This window comes from Equus asinus, chromosome 10 (genome assembly GCF_041296235.1).
Source record: "Equus asinus isolate D_3611 breed Donkey chromosome 10, EquAss-T2T_v2, whole genome shotgun sequence".
NCBI lineage: Eukaryota > Metazoa > Chordata > Mammalia > Perissodactyla > Equidae > Equus > Equus asinus.
This window is the reverse complement of record NC_091799.1, coordinates 105,518,692-105,538,610: the sequence shown is the minus strand read 5'-3', so window position 1 is coordinate 105,538,610 and position 19,919 is coordinate 105,518,692.

Here is a 19,919-nt window from a genome sequence, read left to right as displayed (position 1 = left end):
GAACGGCTGGTGAAGAGGTGGTGACTTTGCAAGTTTACTTGGCATGATGTGCCCTGTTTCTATTTGGAGCAGGAATAAACCTTACACGGAAGCTGCATTGCTCAGCCCACCATCCAGGAGAAGGAAAACCTGACCTCAAGCTGGAGGGGCTCCTGGCTGTTTTCATGTCTCTGTGCCCTGGGACAGCGGAAGCCTGCGGGTACACCCCATCCACGCCCAGGGAAGGCGCACACGGGAGATCCTTCGGCAGTGTTTTCTACCCAACCCTGTTCTCATCTTAAGAAGTTCCTGGGTTTCCTGTGAAGACAAATCCCACCCCAACTCACAAAGAGATCAGGCCTCCTGGCGCCCAAAGCTTATACAATTTAAGTTTGGGGTCTACTTAAAGGTACAGATAACACAAACAATTGTGTTTGCTAATTTAATAAAAAGCATAAGGCCATTTCTGAGACACCTCTCCATGCCTGGAAAGAGGTTGTGCAAGTGAAGGGTCCAGAAGTTGAAGCTTCGTTAGCTTCCTGTTGAATTGTCCTTGGCCAAGACCTCCAGGTTTCCCGCGTCTGGGGCAGGGGTCTTGGGTGCTGTCAATGGGTCTGGGCTGCCCTACCCCTCACCCCTCTGAATGTCCTGTCTTCTGGGGGTGTTTGGGCCTCCTCTAGGGGGTGGGAATGAGCTGTGAGGCCTGAGTCAAAGTCCTGAGCACACACTGAGAGTCTTCTGTGGCCAGAAAGGGCACAAGCCCCCGAAGTGAAAAGCTCGCACCCCACCCTGGAAGGAGTTCGCAGTTGGTGGGGCTGGTGGGGAAAGGCTGCCGTGATCTGTGGAACAGACAACACACAGAGCACAGTTCCCACAAGACGGAGTTCTCCTGGAGGCTCAGAAGTTTGGGGAATTCGCCTCACAACTCCCAGCCCACCAGCCCTGAGCCCCCCACATTCCAGCTCTTCCTGATCCTTGCCAGGTGGCAGCCTCAAGAGTCTCCATGGAGCAAAGGGGGTTAAATCAGATTCCTGCAAGGGGTGCCGTAAAGGCCAAGGTGGAAAGGACAGATTGGGAGCAGTTAGAGGGAAGGTGACTGGCAGGTGACACCTGCACCAGTCTGCCTGAGACTCTCCCCACAGTAGCCCTCAGTGCCCTGCATGGAGGGAAACACTAGGTTCTGAGCGCACCCAGAGGGGTGGCCACTCTGAGAGAATGGCAAGACACCCAAGGGGACAATCACAGAGACATTGAGGGTATGACTCCCAGAGGCGTGTCTGCCTGCCTGAGCGGGAGGGTCCGGGAGGGTCCTGGCTCTTCTCCTATGTCACCCTCAGGACAGTGACTCGCAGGCATTTAATTTCTCAAGGTTATTCTCACCTTCCTTGTTGATAACTTCTTGCCATTGTAAATCCTTTAACATTTTACCTGTTTGTTAAATAATGTTTGATTTTTTTAGATCGTTTGTATCCATTAGAAGGAATTGCATTGCATTGGACATGTTTGGGATAGGCCTCTAGGAGGAGGGGAGAGTAAGCCCTTTTCTTTTGACAGCTTTGCAAATATAACTCTTTCTTTCTTTCTTTATTTTGCTGAGGAAGATTCTCCCTGAGCTAACATCTGTACCAATTTTGTATGAGGGTCACTGTCGTTGGTATATTTTCCCTCAATCATTCATTACACTCACAAATTGCACTGCTTTATCAGGGCATATCTAACCTCATTATAAAACAATACTTATTGAATTAAAAAGTGAATATATAGAATGCCAAAATTGTAATTAACTGCTAAGATATCTGTTAGTATGTGGATCAGTAGCAAAGCAGTATTTAATTTTGGGTTTTCAATCATAAATTATTCCTAGTTTTAAAGTGTCCCATTCCTATTCTGCATCAGTCTTTTAATAATATGGATAACTTGAGTCCACCTTTAAGCTTCTTGGTTTTGTCTTTCTTTAATAGGTTTATAAAACCGTATGTGACAGCTTGGGACGTCATAAAACAAAGCCTTGTGCTGTCCCTGCAGCTGCTGATCACTGACAGCTGAGCCTCTGGGTCTCCTACTGTGTGCGAGCTGTTCATCGGCCTTCCCAGCACAGGTCTGGCCACGCTGCTCACAGCCCACCCTGTGGGAAATGCACAGACGTGGGCGAGCTGGAGAACTGGCCAAGCTGCCGCCCAAGATATGACTAAGAAGTCCCTGTTTGTCCTTAGTCCAGACACCTGCCCACTCCTGGGTAATGTCACGATGTCCAGGTTTCTCATGATGTTTCTTGAGACGAAGGGAGATCCTGCCTCTTGCTCTGTTGTTCACTCGTTTTGCAATGTTCCAAGCAAGAGAACACAGACATGCTGGCATAGACACTAAAAACAGATCTCGCCCCACTCTTGGTTTTAATTCCTACTGTGGACTTCATACTGCAGGTGACCTTAAGTCGCTCAGTCATCACTAGTAACTCTTCGTTTCTGCTCTCATTAAAGCTGAGGTCGACGTTGTGTGAGGATCAAGTGTCCTCAGCCAGGACAGGAAGTGCTGTCCTGTTCGTGGCAGGTGAATGCATCTCTTCCGGGCTGATATCAGCCCAGAGCTGGCTCAACCACGATGGCAGTGGGTTTTGTAAGGTTTTCTCCTCCAATCTCCTTTCAAATAGGTAGCTAGATAGAAAACTTGGTTAAAAGAAATATTCCCCGACTAACGCTATGGAGTGAAAGCCCTGTCTCTCCTCACCACCGCAGGCACAGTTGTGATTTTATTATTTTATATTGAGAACACCTAAATTCACTCTTACCTCAAAAAAAAAAAAAAAGGTGCCCTAAATAGTATGAGGTGTGTACTTCTCTCATGAGTCTTCATCAAGCCAGCTACTCACAAGGGTCCTACCCTAGGAAACACAGCACTTTTTGAAACATGGGAAAAATACTGCCGAGTCTTTAAAGGTATCATTTTTGGCTGCTACTGTAAATAGAAACCTATGGATTCGCGGCCCATCATGGTTCATGTTTTCATGGGTGAGCATGAAATCACATCATTTTCTGGCAGTTTTGCAAAAGAATTGTGGAGATTATAAATATTCAGAATTTCCCTCGAAGATCCACACTCTCTGCATTCTGCTCCACTTTCTCTGATATTTGGTTTCTGAGCTGCGCCATGTGAGCCGCGGCTTCCGATGTACAACACCTGAAAACAAGAACTGCACATTTCAAACAGATTTCATAAACAAACCGTTCTGACTTCATGTCAGGCAGGAAGATGCGAAATTTGGTTTTCTCCACCAAATTTGGCTCCCAGCTGTGATGTGTCAAGTCCAACAGGAACAAGTAATTGTATCCAACCCTAAAATCAAGCCTCCGGCTGACATTTTGTATTAACAGTATCAGAAAGCAGGTCTGTTTGTCTTTTAAAGGTAGTCATGACTTGGTAGCTTTGAATTCCAACTTTGCACATTGGCGCTCTACTCACAGAGATGTGCATAGAGACCAAGTGGAGGAGGCAGCCCAGCTGGATTCTAGGGCACTATTGACCACTGCAAGAGGGAGCCCCAGCCCACAGCCTTGGACCTTCCACCACAAAAGATGGTGCAAAAGAAACTAAAATGGGCTTTAAATACATGATGCTAAACAAATTATCTTTTATTCCTCTATTGAAATAAATTCAAAGTTAATCTTTGACAGATAATCAATAATGAATGCAGAGCCTAGGTTCCAAACGCTATCTCTGAAACTGATAGCCCCCCAATAGTGCTCCTGTTTTCACTCTTCCTGGCAGTTTTCAGGGTTCTGAGGGAGGAAATCCTTCACAGTTGTGTGAGCAATGGGGAAGCAGTAGCTAAGTGTGTCCACAAACATTTTGGAGGCCTTGGTAAGCTCTTCTGTTTGAGGCACCGAATGCCTATTTCTAACCTTTAGGAATGGGGATGGGGCGTCCAAACGAGAGAAAGGATGCAATCAGGTGGGTGAGTGAGGGCAGCAGCACAGGAATGCACAAGACAGGGACCCTGGGACTGCGTGCCTGGGGCACAGGGAGACCTCAACCGGAAAAGATTTCCACTTGGACCACGCTATGCTCAAGGCCAGCATAAGCAGGGACCTGCTAAGCAAAGGCATGCGGACACATTTAGAGCAGAGGAAAGAACAGGCCATAAGGCCTCTTTAAGACTTGTTGCCTGGATGATGGCACATGCTCCCAGAGAAGCTGCCAGCTTGCACAGTACATGATCACAGGCCTTTCCATACTCAGTTGAGGAGACTGGGGCAGTCTATGTTTCCATTTTAGTAAAACTAAATCCACGTAACATTGTACCATAGTATTTTAAATGCAAACATATCCAAAGTTGAACCACATGTTACTGTACGGCCCAGTTTACCCCTCATCATGTTGAACTATCTCTACAGGCATTTGATTTCAAGACAAAAATCATTAAGTCACAGCACGTCTGGTTTAATGGTCTTTCTCTCTTTTTTGAGAAATATAGTTGATCACTTATAAAATTTAAAAATCCAAACTTAAAACAACAACATTGGGAGAATATGATTATGCAAATTACACTGTTAACAAAATTTACACATAAATGAGAACATTTTTTCCCATCATAGTTCTTATTATAACAAAACCCTGGAAAGTAAATTATCTGCAGAAGAGTACAGTATAAAAATGTATTAAAAGCTGTAAGAACTAAATTGAAATGTCAAACATAGTTATTTATGTTAAAACCCAACAAAACAGGTGATGGGCCCTTCAGAAGACATCTGTTGGAACCGGAAGACTCATTTTGCTCTTCTGGGCAACTCCAGTTTCATCAGCTTCACTGTGGGTTCCTCACTGGCAGCCCCAGTTCCCTAAATTGTTCATAGTTCTTGAGGTCCAACGTGTGGTTTCTTTTTATATAGCAATTTTGGAGGTCTGAATTCCAGGGGCAGAATTTCCAGATTATTTTCATCCTAAAAGCATAGAGCTAATACCGCAGACCATAGAAAGTATACAAAATGCCATGAAAAGGTGAATCCAGAGCAGAGAGTTAACTCTTTATTTGAATTGACTCGCTTGTTCAGGCAGCATTTCTCTGCCCTCCTGTCGCCCATCCCCCTTTCCTGCCTTTTTGCTTGTCCACTTCAGGCTCTGACTACGCCCCCAGGGCTAGTACAACTGCCCCTAGACAATGCAACCCTGGAGCATAAAGCATGTCCTGTGACGGAGGACCCCACCTGCCTGAGCTTTTCAAGTTGATGGGAAGTAGTGACACTTGAGCAGGACATGGCTGGCTTGCTGGATCCTGACAACGAGCTGTGTGCACTCCGCGGTGCGTCCGGCAGTGTGGAGCCTTTGTGCGACCCCCACCATCCTCCCAGGCCCGCCCGGGCGGCCACAGCTGGGCAGCTGCATTGGGAAAGCTAACTGAGCAGAAAGGGCTCCCCAGCCCGGCCTCTGATTTCTCACATTTAATTACCTGCTTTCCCTTTCCCGCGGTCATGGAGAAAATAGAATTACATCACGCACCATGTAGCTCTGGAAAAGCATTGCATGTTTCTAATAGAGCCACTGGTGACAGGCACAATAGGCATGCCCCTTGTTGCACATCGGATATTAGCCCCTCCGAACAAGTGTGGGCCTTCCTGCTCCGAGGGTCTTCAATAGCAAACAAAAGAGAGCAGGTTTCGGTTGTGTCACTCTGAACACCTCACAGAAAGAAAAACTTCATTTAGCTTCCCTAGTCTGGCCAGGGCTCCTCCGGGTCTTAAGGGAGTGAGAAGAACTTTTAGAGGCAATGCATTTTAACTATAAATACAGATTTCCTTTAAATCTGAGATGCTCCCTCTCTAAGAACCACCATATGTTACCTTAATCCCTTTAGGTATATTTTCCTCTTAAAGCTTACTCAGCTGCACACTTGCTTTTAAGCCAATTCACGATATCCTATAGAACTCAAGGATGAAGATGTCCTCCTAAATGCTAATAGAAGCCAAAAGGACACAGTAATTTCTCCACATTTAGACAAAAGAGATGACCCCATAACCACATCTGCAGAGAAATTCCATCTGGTGCCATATGAGCTAGTTGGGTTGATCGATGATGACTTGTCTCTCAGTTTGAGTTGTGAGATGAGCCCTTAGAGTGTTCATCCTTGCTCGTGCCCGGTGTTAAGACGCCTTCAACAGCAAACATAATCACCTGTTATGACTGTTCCAAAATCCTTCTTCCTTCAAAGACACAGACTGTGCTCAATTTCTAAAAGTTAGCTAGTTAAATAAAAATAACTAAAATCTTCTCTTACGTACTCATCTGCTAAAATGATATTTTTTCAAAGAAGAGGCAATTATTGCTACAATGGAGTGAGATTAGCAGCATACACACACACAACAAACACGAAAAAACAAAAATCAGGATTTGTACGTCTATTTTGCCATTAGATATGGGGTGTCACCAAGGAGTAGTTCCCAGGTTTAATTTGATCCATATTAACATAGATCAATTGAAATCCTGCCCAAAGGCCCTCCTAGGACAGTAAAGAGAGGAGAGGTATGTCTCCTGATTTCAAAACCATTGCAATCTAGTAGAAAAACTAAAATATAAACAAGCAAATTCTCTACAGAAAGTGGATTAAGGCATGAGAGAGGCACACAGTGTGTTACTGGGGTCCCAGGGCTGAGGGATCACATTTGCCTAGAGATGATCACAGCTCAGCCTTGAAGGAGCAAAGACTCTCACGACTGAGCAGTCAGGAGGGACATGTGGTGGTGGCACAGTGGGTGCGTATGTGGGGAACAGCGTGTGGTCTAGTGTAGCTCAGTGGACAGATGGGTGGGCAGGGTGCTGGAGAGACTGAATGATGCCTAAGGGTCAGCTAGTTAGTCCTCTGGTTGTCAAGAAGTGTGAGCTTAACAATGTAGGGAATGTAAAGGAATTGAGAAATGTATGGAACAAGAAAGAGATAGTCCTATTGCTCAGTGCCAGGGAGGTCATTTGGAAATAGTGTTCCAAATGGACTAGAGTGGGTTGAATTCGAAGATCATTATGATAGTGCAAATAAGAGAGCCTGAGAAATGATAGTGGCAGCAGGGATTGGCGGGAAGAAGGTACAGATCCAACACAGAGGGCAGGCAGGGTCTCCAGGGCTTGGACTGGACCGTGACCCATGTGGATGAAGGAGGAGGGTAGTCAAAGATGGTGCCAGGCTGCTGAGAGTTGCAGGATGAGGAAGGGAATCATGAGAATCTGGTATGGGAAAGTTAACCTGTTGACTTGTGCTTGGGAAAATCTGAGTCCAAGGTACAGGTCTGTTACCTGGGTATAGACTTCCAAGCATGTGGTTAAAATTTTAAGATCGGGATTGGAGAGAAAGTTTGAGTGATCATTGTAGATGTTTTGAGATTCATCAGGGAGCACGTTGAGAAAGAACGGACAGCTAAGGACAGAGACGTTTGCAGTGCTTTCATTTAGTGAACAAAGGTCATAAAAAACTGGCCAAAGAAGTAGAAATTGGGGCTGGCAGAAGGAAGACCTGTCAGTAGGGCCAATCCTGGCATTTCAGATGACAGGACTGAGGTGAAGCTGTGCGGTTTTGCAATCAGAAACTCTCCATCGATCTTATGGGAAAAAGTCCAGCATTAAAAGTGAATGGAAGAGCTGTCAATGAAGGTGATGTGTGTTGATGATTCTTCTAAGATGCTAGATGGTGACAGAAAGGATGAAGTTTGTTTAACCAATTTCAGGAATATCAGAGTACAGAAAAGGATCCGTTCACTTATTCATTCACTTAAGGGTTATCAATAAAATGCTTTATATCCTCCAGGTACCCTGCCTAACACTGGGAACACAGCGGAAACAAGACAGACAAGACTTCTTTCTTTGTACTTATACTGTCTGAGAAGCAGACGAAGGAAGGAACAGGTGATGAAAGAGAGTAACTGGAGAGTCACCTTAGATGGTGTGTTCAAGGGGTCCATGAGAGAAGAGCGATATTTGAGCTGAGAACTGTGATAATATGGTGTCATCCTGCAGGGAGGAACAGGAGGAGGGTATTTACAATGTAAGGAAAACAACAGGGCCAAAGGCCAAATAGGAAATGTGGCCAGGGGCCCCAGAGTGCTGAGTGAGGGTCTCTGCTGGCGGCCTGTATTTGGAGACAGGTCATAAAGGACCTGAGACGATGATACAGCTCCTGAGCTTAGTCTAGGAGCATCAGGAACCATTAGAACACTTTAGGAGGGGAAATGATGCTATCTCATTTACATGTATAAAATATCTTTCAACTGCTGAGAGAAGAATCAATTTTGGTGGTGGTTGTGGGGAGGAGGGAAATCATGGAAACTGAGAATCCAGTCAGAGGACCATGCAGAGTCCTAGTGGGAGATGGTATGGCCCAGAAGTGGATAATGACCCCATTTTGGAAATAACACACTTGACATGGTCACACAGACAGAGATGTGTCCTCCATCTGCCTTGGCAGTGTGACAATGACAAGGTTGGTGTGGATGGAGCCTAACTGGGGTGTGTTAAAGATCTAGAGAAGGGGGTGACTATATATAAGAAGTGCTTAGAAGGGGCACTGAGAAACAAGCCAGTGGCTGGTAGAAGATAACACACACACACACACACACACACACACACACATATCCTTTAGTGATAATGTTGAAGTGCACACACAGGCGAATCAGAATTGTCCAGTAAAAACAGAGGGTTTAATGTTGCCAATGAAGGGATGGTATCAAAACACAACTAGAGTGACCAGTCTGTGATATGAGAGATTCATTTTGTCCTCAGTAAAGTTTTTTCTTTAACGTTTAATATTTTTTAAAAAATAGAATACTTTTAGTTTTATAGAAGGGTTTCAAGACTATTACAGAGAGTTTCTGTATACTCCACACCCAGCTTTCCCAACTGCTAGCATCATGAAGGTGCGTTTGTTACAATTAGTGAACCAATGTGGATATGTTGTTATTATCCAAAGTCCCACCCTTTATTTGGACTTCCTTAGTTTTTTCTGCTGTCCTTTTTCTCTTCCAGTGTCCCATCCAGAATACCTCTGGTGGCATGTCTCCTTAGACTCCTCTTGGCTGTGACAGTTTCTCAGACTACTTGGTTTTGATGACCTTGACAGCTTTGAGGACTTCTGGTCAAGTACTTCGTACACTGTCCATTTTCTTTTGTTTTGTTTTCAAGGTTGATTTGATCCAACATTTTTTGCTTAGAACTCGATTTTGTCTTTCTTTTCAATGCTCACTTGAGTGCAGTGATCAGTGACATTTCTAAAGTCACATCAATATTCTTATTTACCATTCCCGATGGTGAGGAATGGCTGGGTTCATGGTGGAATGGCTCTCTTGACCAGTAGATGGACATATGTTTCTTCCTTGAGTCATTGAAGTGTCTTCCCAACTGGCAAGGCAATGCAGGAGAGAGAGGTCTCCTCACATGTAGAGGTGGAGGGCTGAGTGTCACCATCAATTTCACTATCAGGATGTTTGGAGCTCGGCGTTTTCCTGGGCACTGTTTCTCCTGAGCCTGGACTCCCAATGGACCTGCTTCTCATCGCAGCTGGAGGGAGAGGGGTGTGGACAGCATAGGGGGCTGGGGAGGCTGTCTCCACTTCACACTGGGACTCCTGGCCCAGCTCTGTGACTTGCTGGCAGTGAACACTATTCTTCAGGAATGATCTTTTGAAATGCAAGATGTGGGAACAGCGGTACAGAAGCTGGCCACGAGGCACATCTCACATAACGTGGGAAGCTTGGGACACTCAGCTGGTCTCAAGTGAGTGAAAAATGGGCCTTAATCCCTGATAGGACAAATACCCGCGAGCATTCACTGGGGTAATAAAAGGAAGTTCCATCCGTGTGGCTCTCACCGCTCTGTTCCGTGGCCATGAACAAAGCCCCAGGGGTCTGCACCCAGCTTTCTCTCTCAAGACGCCCTGCAGGTCCATGGTGGTCAGGACGGGCGGAGTCAGGGATAGTCCCCCAATCTGCTCAGAGACACTTAGCGCATATCTGTGATGGAGAAGCTCTGGGAGAGGCAGGAACAAAGGGAGTTCCAAGGTGTGTGTTCCACATCTAATCTTTGTTCCCCAGACATTGGGGGGGGGGCAGGGCGGGGCTCGACATTGTGCCTGCTCTTTCCTACCCACTGGTGGTTTTTAAATCTTTGCTTTACCTCACTCTTTGGAGTTCACCTTTTACAGAAGAACCCCTGCTCATCCCCCCCACCCCAAAGACTTCGCAGGTGACCCCCAGGATTTTACACGCCTCGAGGACAAGGACGGTATGGCAGACTTGCAGCCCTGGGGTTCCCTCCCTCCTGGGGTCCTGTGGATATTTCCCCTCCAATAACTCATGGGGCAGGGGGAGGGGGAGAAGGGGAACCTGGAGCTATGTCAAGGACAGCTTTTATATTTAGAATCTTGAAGTCCTTAGCAAAGGAATTATCCTGTTGGTTACATCTCATTTTCCCCCTACACAATGTGGCTTTTTATAACACTTGTGGAGAGAGGTTTATTTGGGGAGCATAAGGAAAGCAATCATAAAATATTTAAAAATCAAAGCGAATTCTCAAAGAAATAGAAATGAAGGCAGCAGAAAGGAGCCTTGAAAAGCCCGCTACCAGGGAGGCCATGCGCCGGCACCTACGCCCCTCGTCAGGCTGGGGTTTCAAAGCAGGGATTTAGAATAAAAGTCACTTCACATTTCCTGCTCAATGGGTTTATTTTGGTTTTTCTTTCCCAGTGTTTTATCTCCGGAATCTTAAAGTCCAAGCGGCACTCTTCTCCCCAGAATCCTCACTTAATCACTGAGGGTAAGTGGGACTGGACTCGCCCAGCACAGCTCCCCATGGCTTCTGCAAGTCAGCTAATGAGGCGATTAAGTCATTAAGGAGATATGCGCATCTGAAAAGCTTCAACCGAGCCACTCCAGGAGGGATAAAGACCAAACTGGAGCTTTCCTCCCACCAGTCAACCCTTATACTGAAGAGGTGATTAATCCATTTAACTCAGCCTTGCCTTCTTTTTTTTTCTGTAGAAAAGGAGAAACTAAAGCTGGGAAGCTTTTCAGGAAGTCTTTGAACAAGGTAGAATAACAAATGCCTCTTTCTCGGGGGTACCTTGTGAAGAGCAGGATTTCAATAGCCAGAGGCCAAAAGGACTTCAGTCAGTGGCCCAGGGCGGGAACACAATGGTGACTTCGGATTTGGGGATTTGCCTATGGGATCATTAGCCTGATTAGTAATCCAATGCCTTTTGATGCGGACCGTCTCAGGCACACCTTTTGTCTTTGCTAGATGAAGACAGGGCATCTTGTGCTGTGTTTTCTCCCAGGTGACTCCTCGGGGGTTCCGTGGAGGTAGCCAAAGCCCTTGTACAAAGAGATGCTCCCTGGGCTTATCTCCCTAACGCAGCAAATCCAATCTTCTGACTCTTCATCTTTGGAGGGGAGCCTCATTCAGAAGGAGGATGGGTGGGGGGCAGGAAATGGTGGCTTTTTTAAAGTCAGTCATATTATGAGACTGAAGACACTAAACTTGTGAATAAATCTTGCTGAGTTTGAAAGTTCATTGGTCTTAACGAGGTCACAATGACTAGCATTTAATATTGATGAATGCACTAATATCCTTGAAAGTGAGGTGACATGTCACACAGTATGCAAGTAACTGCTGAAAAGATGCCTCACACTTCTCAGGCTTGGCCCCCAGCATCCAGCCCTTCCACACCCCTCCTCCTACAGAAGACACCCACAGGTTGATGGGGGCATTTGCTACAGAAGCAAGTGCAAAGAGGGACAAGTGTTGAGGCTTCTCCTAAGTCTGGCCTAAGTTCAGATTGACACATTGTTCCTCAGATGCACTTTGTTCAGTACCTTTGCAATTAGTGGTAGACGAGGTTCAAAGGCTACTCGTGACACCAGACAGAAGCAAAGGATGGGGCAGGGCATTAGCTCAAAGCTGCCTGTGTAAAACACACCTCGCAGACAGATCTCAGACATAAATTCAGAAACAAGAACGTTTATCTCGTGTGCGGAAGGTGTGTCTATGTTTGTGACTATTCAGTTAACGTTGCTCCCTGTCCTTACAGACAAGCATCTGCCTCTCTCCTGGGCTGAGCTGTTCATACAATTCATACAACCGAACGTACAATTCATATGTTCAATATTGATATATGATGCCTGAACAACTTTTTAATAAGTGTGACATGTGGCACGAGATAGTTTGCACAAAGTAATTTTTTACCCCGCATTGTTTATGAGCATCACGTATACTTGTGTACTAAGTACTCGATCCTTTGGCAAAGTGTCCAAGTCCATATGGTCCTTTCAGACCCAGGAGGTTAAGTCTCTCATGTACCTTGGGACTCCCATAAACAGCTGTACCACTTCCATGGGCCGGTCTGATCTTTAGATGCTGCCGAGTGGCAGCAGTCACCCACAGTGCAATATTGCTACTTCGCTTAATTTGATATGTCAGTTCTGAGAAATTCATAGAGACAGAAATAATCTCTCTGTGCGACAGAAAAGAAAATGACTTAGGAAAAGGAATTCCACTGCTTCTGGAAGAAAGATTCCCCAAGAAACAAGAATGGATTCCACTTCCGACGAGGTTCTCTGCTGTCCACGGCTACCCTCTCCACCCCTAAAGACTTTCCGCAACATGGCCCCAAGTCCCCTGCTGCACAGGTGGTCAGAATGGCCACGCTCTTCTTTTTCGCCCTTCCCTTACTTTTTTCTATTTTTGTTTTTTTTCATCTTCTTTCCTTCCTTTCTCTCGTCCTTTCCTTTATTAATTAACTTTATTTTATAAATTTATTATTTTCTTTACTTGACTTTCCTCCTCTTGGCCTGTGTTTAACCATAAAGGACTGTCTCTGTCTTACCTAATTTGACTAATCAGAGCCCAGCCAAGTTGAGGTGCACTCTTGGCCTTGTGGGGCTCACACTATTTTTGGTGGGTTGAACCATCACACACATAATATGGACATCATCCTTAGTCATTTCTGCTTTCTCTCAGCATTTTCTCCCTTTCTCTCACACTTGAATCTCCTCTCATCATCTCCTTCATCTGTGCCAGTTCAGGGTGCCTGGTGCTGGCTGTCATTTGATAGTCTGAGATTTTAAAGGCTAGATTCATCTAACCTCCTTTATCAATTAATCCCCTAAGAGATTTATCCAACAAACCTTATAGAGAACATCTCAGGATCCAGTCAGGAGTGGGTCCTAGAGGTACAAGCACCCTTTCTACCCTGAGGATCCCACCATGTAGTGAAGGAGACAGGAAGAGGCCACCGGAGGGTGTCGGGGCAGGAGGAAGGCTAATAACCCAGGGCTCCATCTAACACAGGCCAGAGGGAGATAAGAGATGGCCTCTGGGAGAGGGGTACCCCTGGGTTGGACCTGTTTGGTTAGGTATGATTTAGTCAATATGGCAGGTAAAAGATGTACCATTTTTAGGAAAGTTTGATTTGGAAGCTAGAATTATTTCAATTGTGTGATAATAGTGATAGTTGTTGAAAACCAAGAAATATCAGTTACACGGTACACTTTCACTTGACTGTCCCTGTCTTCAAAAGGGAGCTTTGTAAGGTGGATGACAAATATCAGTTAAATGATATTACATTAAAAAATGCAAACTAGGTCTTATATTTCTTCCTTTTTCCTGGTCACTTCACTGAAATCTACATAAACTACTTTAATTTATTCTTTATGTTGCCTTCGACATTCACATGTATTTCTATCATAATTATCTCTAAGTTGAAGGCTTTCAAGTAGGATCACTGTTTCCCAGCATCTTCATAGGTTCATTTTTATTTAGTGGGGATTATGCAGGAGTTTTCCAAGGTGGCCGCTGTAACCGCACCCTCACCAGCTCCCTGGGAGTTCAGGCGGCTGCGCAGCATGCGTATCTGCTCAATCCAGTCTCTTAACTCCAGCCATTCTGCAAACAAATGGATTTCTTAAAAAGCTGACAATGAGAAAGAAATGACAGCTAATATGAACCAACCGTCTATTAAATATCAAGCTAGCAGGAGATAAGGCACATATGTAATGACTCTAGTAGGTATCATTTTCCTTAGCTTATGGATGAGCTTAGGATGATTAGGTGACTTGTCTAAGGCCACGCAGAGAGAAGCAGAGCCTGGAGCTTGGATCAGATCTTTCTGACTTTCATGCTCAGATCTTTGTCCTACATTATCCTACAAGCTCTTTGAAACCTATGTCTAGCCTGTGGAAGCTAGTCATTGGTCTCAGCTCCATGAGCCTGGAGTTATTTTGCTCCATCTCAGGGCATGATTCTTATGGGGAGGCTCTCCTCAACAACCACATCTTTCAACAGAATCTGGTACCCATTTCCTCATCTTTCCCGGTTTCGAGTGCAAATTACTTTGGTGGAAAGCCTTGCTAGAGTGTGTAGCCAGGTGTCGGCTGTGCCACATGAAATTAGAGAAGCACTGGACCTGTGCTGGTATGGTAGGCTGGAAGGAGAAAGGACTCACCCCTCCACTTTGATGCCTAGCGGGGCAGGTGTCTTGCTGTGAGGGCCCCCTTCCTCCTGGAGCTTCAGACACTGGGCACAGGGCAGAGACAAGGGGGCAGCAAAGAGAGAAGACTCAAAGGGCATGAGCGGACCTGGTCCTGAGCACCAGGGGAAAGCCCTGCTGGGACCAAGGGGGTGGGAACCTGGGGGGCAGGCAGGGACGTATTGAGGAGAAGGGGACTGCATCTTACAAGGCTTTTCTAACGCCAGCAGGTTACACTGGGTGCAACTATAACAAAAGCAAATGCTTTGGGCATTAAATAAAAGTGTCACATTTATTCCTGAGTGCACAAAACACTCCTGGATTCCAGTATTTATTTGGCAATTGTGTGCACAAGGTGATGCTCTAAGAGAGATGTTCCTCTGGTCCCAAGAAAGTGAGGCAGCGAGTTGAATCCCTGTGACTGTTACAAAAGCCAACTAGTATAGATTTGAAACATTGCAGAAAGATGGTACAGACAAAAATCGATCTGCCCTTACTGATTGCTCATGACTAGACGGTAATCACTAACTCATAGCCCACGTACTAGCTATCGCCAGCTTGGTGGAAAACACACAGCAGAAGTATCTTTGTGCCCAGAGGATCTGCAGCAACAGCTGCATGATTGTCCCTTATAGCCACTTCTCACCTGCAAATAATTTCTTCAAGACTTGGCAAGATTTCAAAGGGAAATTCCTCCCCTGAGGTTAAACTAAGGCAAATTAAAGTGTTGGAAAATTTGGCACAATAATCTTTACAGCATCATGACGATGTCATCTCCCCAAATACTGAAATACTGCTACTTGCATTGCTATTTGCTGTGTCGGCTGTTGTATTGCAACACCAAGTAAATAATATGTTTTGAATTCTGAGAAAATGTGATACATGTGTCCAGTGAGTATATAGGTGTAAGTTGTGTATACAATGACTGTGTGTTATATATTTATCTACACCTATTTCGTGTGCTTAATTGGATATTCACATGTGATGAGTTTTTGTCATTTCTTTTGCACAGGGATCTTTAACAATATTTTATATCTCTTGTGCTTTTTCCACTGTTGAGTTTACTTTCAGTCATTTAATAGGGTAGGGGTATGTAGGTTGATGTTGTTCAGCTTGAAACAATATTTTGCAGTTCTCGAGGAGCCCGTATTCATTATCGATTAAACAGAACTTGTTTGTTCCTCCTACACAGAGAGTGCTCGCACGATGTCTGTGCCTTTGCTGTTACCTGTCCCCTGATTCTGGGCTGTGCAGCCTGGTGCACTCATCCTTCTCTTTCTTCCTGAGGCCTCTCACTGTGCACACGTGTTCAGCTGTCCATTTTATTCAGCTTCGACATTTCTGACACCTAGGTCTTCCCTCAGAATTTATTAGCCTCTTTTCTTCATCTTTTTCAGAGAATCCCAGCAGTTTTAATGGTGGATCATTTTTCATGAAAGCAGAGAGCATTTTCTTGAATGAGCTTCCATTTTATTAGTCTGTCTGGAAGGGTTTTTAAGGGTGCTCCTTTGCACTGCTGGAAAATTCACCATAAATTCTCATGAGAGAAGACTTTTGGTTTCAACACAGAAGTAGCCTATCGTTAGCCGGTTGCCATCAGCCCTCATTTCCATGGTTCTGCTGTGGCTTAAGTGAAGTCCCTCTGTGAGCCTCCAGAAGTTATGTTTTTCTGTTATATTTTGGAAGGAAACTGCTTCTATGTGAACTTTCTGACAATATAATTGTCTGCAAAGAGATCGGTGACCCAGACATGATCCACAAGAAGCAAATCTATGAGAGTAAAGTCAATTTGGGAGAATTCCCATGAACACAGCGGCCATGGGGCGGGGGGGGGTGGGGGGGGTGATTAGTGCTGAGAAGGCGAAAACAACTCAGTAGTAGGCGCTTAGGAGTTCTGGACCTCACTGTCTACCCCTTGGATCTTGGCAATCAGTGTGGAAAAATCTTGGACCAAAAAGGGATCTGAGAGATGCTGTTCCCATTAAGCTGTTCCCGGCTCTGGTCCACGTGGAGATGCAGCTGGGCTGAAGTTGATGTATTGCCTTGGCCCGTGGGTCATCCCCACTGCACCTAAACACAGGATTTATTCACATAATATCTTCTCCCCGATTTAGTTGATTTGAAAAATAGGAATAGATTAGTAATAGTCACATTACTCTGAAACAACGCCTCTGCCGAGAAGATGTCAGTGAAGAAGTCATGAGAAAAAGCTTCGTGGGAAGCAAAGAGACCAGCTGGAGGCACAGGGAGATGAGAAACCAGGTCCAGATCGAAGGCCCGGGGTTGGTGGGCCCTGCCCAGGCTCGCTGAGTGCTAGCAAACCATCACCAGGCTTCTCCACCCCAGGCCCAGGCGGGTTCATGAAGATGTCATGTGGAGTGAGAATTATTAACCTCATTTTACAGGAAGGCTAGATGGCAGGTATTTCTACAGACCCCAGATGCCTCAGCCTGGTGTGGGAAAATCTTAACTTTCCCGTGGGTCAGCCCACCTAGCCCCGACGTCTTCCTCCAGGTCCAAGGGGTGGAAAAGCATCAAGACTGCGGGGTTGACATTGGTGGTCGGGTCCCTGCAAGCTGCTCATCTAGGAGATCAGGTGCAATTCAGCATCCCCCAAGGGGCGTTTCTGGGGACTCCACAGCTGTTCCCCGGAAGCATGCAATTGCACTGTGTCTGGTGTGAGCCACCCCGGGGATGAGCTCCCCAAACTCTCAGACTCATCCTTTCCTCAGCCACGTAAACTCTTCTCAGGGCCTGAGGCTTGTGGTGTGGACCAACAGCTCAGACAGCTCCTCTCTCCTCCTTCTGACATTGTTATAGGTCTTGTGGTTCTTATCTTACCAGCAGCAACCCCCTCTTTTCATCAAACCAGAGGAGGGGGGCAAAGTTGTTCTACCTTCTGCCCTTGGACTCTTTCTCATCATGTTAAAGCAACATGTTTTAATTCCTGCAAACACACACACTGGATACTATTTTTCTGAATGTAAAAAATAATTCATGCTTGTTATGGCTATTTTGACAAGTCAAGAAAGTATTTATAAGGGCCAGCCCAGTGGCGCAGAGGTTAAGTTCACACATTCTGCTTTGGCGGCCCAGGATGAGCCGGTTCAGATCCCGGGCGTGGATCTAGCACTGCTTGTCAAGCCATGCTGCGGTAGGCGTCCCACATTTTACGTAGAGGAGGTTGGGCACAGATGTTAGCTCAGGGCCAGTCTTCCTCAGGAAAAAGAGGAGGATTGGCAGCAGATGTTAGCTCAGGGCTAATCTTCCTCAAAAAAAAAAGTATTTATAGCTATTTTAAAAAGTGAAAATGTGTTTATTAATTTAAATCTTGCTTTGATCACTCAAAACTATATTTTGCCCTTCCAATGTTTACTACATTGTGATGCCCAACTTATAGGACACTCTGAAAGTTCAGAGGTCACGCTAGACTCACGTGAAAGCAGAAGTTTTGCTTCAACAGAGAGACCTCTCACAGATCTGAGAAAAGTCAGAGCGGAAAATGTTGGAATAAACGCTATCTGCTAAAGCACATCCCGTTGCAGCCTAAGCAACTGCGGAAAACACGCAGTCGCCTCTTCACCTTGCCAGTCATGTCCTTCACCATGGCTGTGACTTTAAAAGGCCCTTAAGTAAGTGCTGACTGGATGGAGGGACTGGTGGAGATTTGGCAAAACCAGCAAGAACAATCCCACAGTGCCCCTTTTAGATGGAGAAATCTGCAACCTTCCATTTACCTCAAGTAACATATTAGGGAATTATCCCTCCAGAGAGAATTTTAATTCACCTCTTGTAAGGATGTTCAACAATGGAGACATTTAGTATTGGGTTTATTTATGGATTTATTTATTTTTCAGGAGCTCCTGTGGTCCTCTTCTAAGGTGGGTAGTCTAGGATCCATATGTGAAGTTAATAATCAGAGGTACGGAGGATTCCTTTCCTCCCGTGACCATCGTCAGCAGGGCTGAAGAAAGCAGTGAGGCAGCTTGCACAGCCACGCTTTCTCTGGGCCCAGTGACTGCATGGCCAAGAGTTGTTTTATTTTTCAAAGACTTAGAGCTTTTTACTTCCAACTAAACTTTATATGGCTTGCTAATTGCCTACACGTAAGGAAGGGCCAGTGTGCAATTTCCTTTCACTGTAACTTGAAATCCCACAATTACGGTTTCTCGTCATCCACTGGGGAACTAAAGGCTTTGGCAAGCTCCAACATGAGGGGCTTGGCCCTCGTGGAAGCATTAACACTGGCACAATGCTCCATTCTGTACTCAAAACAATTTTTGCTGGCTTTGGCATTTTGATTTAATGAAAGACTAATAATTCCAGAAATTCAAATTTAAGCACTGTTCTTTTAACCACCAGGACTAACAATAATCACCAGTTCTCCTTTAAAAATGTAGAATTCAACTAAATTAAGTTCACAGACTTTTTCTTGGACTTATTTTAATTTGCCTTTAATGTTATAAGTCTAAATCTTGAAACATTTATATCTCTGGTTTCGGTTAAACTAATAAAGTATTACTATATTAATAATTGCTACCCACTTTATTAAGGACTATAGACATCAAATCCTTTATACTCAAGAAGAGAAAGCCCTTGGGCTCTAAATACTTTTGGCAAATAAGTCCTTAAGATATAATTGAGTATAACATAAGGGGTGATTTAAAACATGAATTAAATTAAGGGCACCACTTCTATTTGCAAATCGTTAAGGGGCTAACTTAGCAGATAATTCTTGTGATGACATTTAAATAGGGACTCACAGGAATTCAAGGGCTCGTGTTTGAGGTGAGGTTCCAAGTTCCCTGTGCAGATGGCCAGGCCCTTCAATATTGCTGAGCTATTTCATATAAACCCGCAATATCCAAGGTGAAAAACAGAGGACCATGAAGGAAATGGCACACTCAATTAAAACAATTCATGAGCTGCCTTGAGAAAAAGAATAATTCAGGGGAAAATGCCCTAATATTGGATGCTTTTGGAGTCATGGATGAGCAGTTGCCTTCTATGCCAATGATATCCAAACTGAGATCAATTTGGCCATTGGAATCGACAGAGGGTGGGGGAAGGCACAGGCTTCTGAAGGGTAGGAGCCTGCATTAGCTCTGGGTCCCTCCACAAGCGTGATGAAGTCTTGCTGAATTGAACATGATTGCTCAAAGCTAAAAGCTAGGTGATGCAAAGGTGATTAAGATGTGGCTTCTGTCCTCCAAGAAATTAGCAAGAGGGAAAGTTAGATACCTGCATAAATAGCTATAATGCAAGACAGACTATGATAGCTGCCAGAAGTAATATGTAAATTAAGTATTGTGGATGTGGATTCTCTGCTTGGTGAAGAGGCATTTAATAAATGCAATTACCAATAGTGTACCAATAGTATACACTCATCTACCAAGAGTGTATCTGATACTTCAACCTCATGCTGTCTCAGTCCATTATTACATTT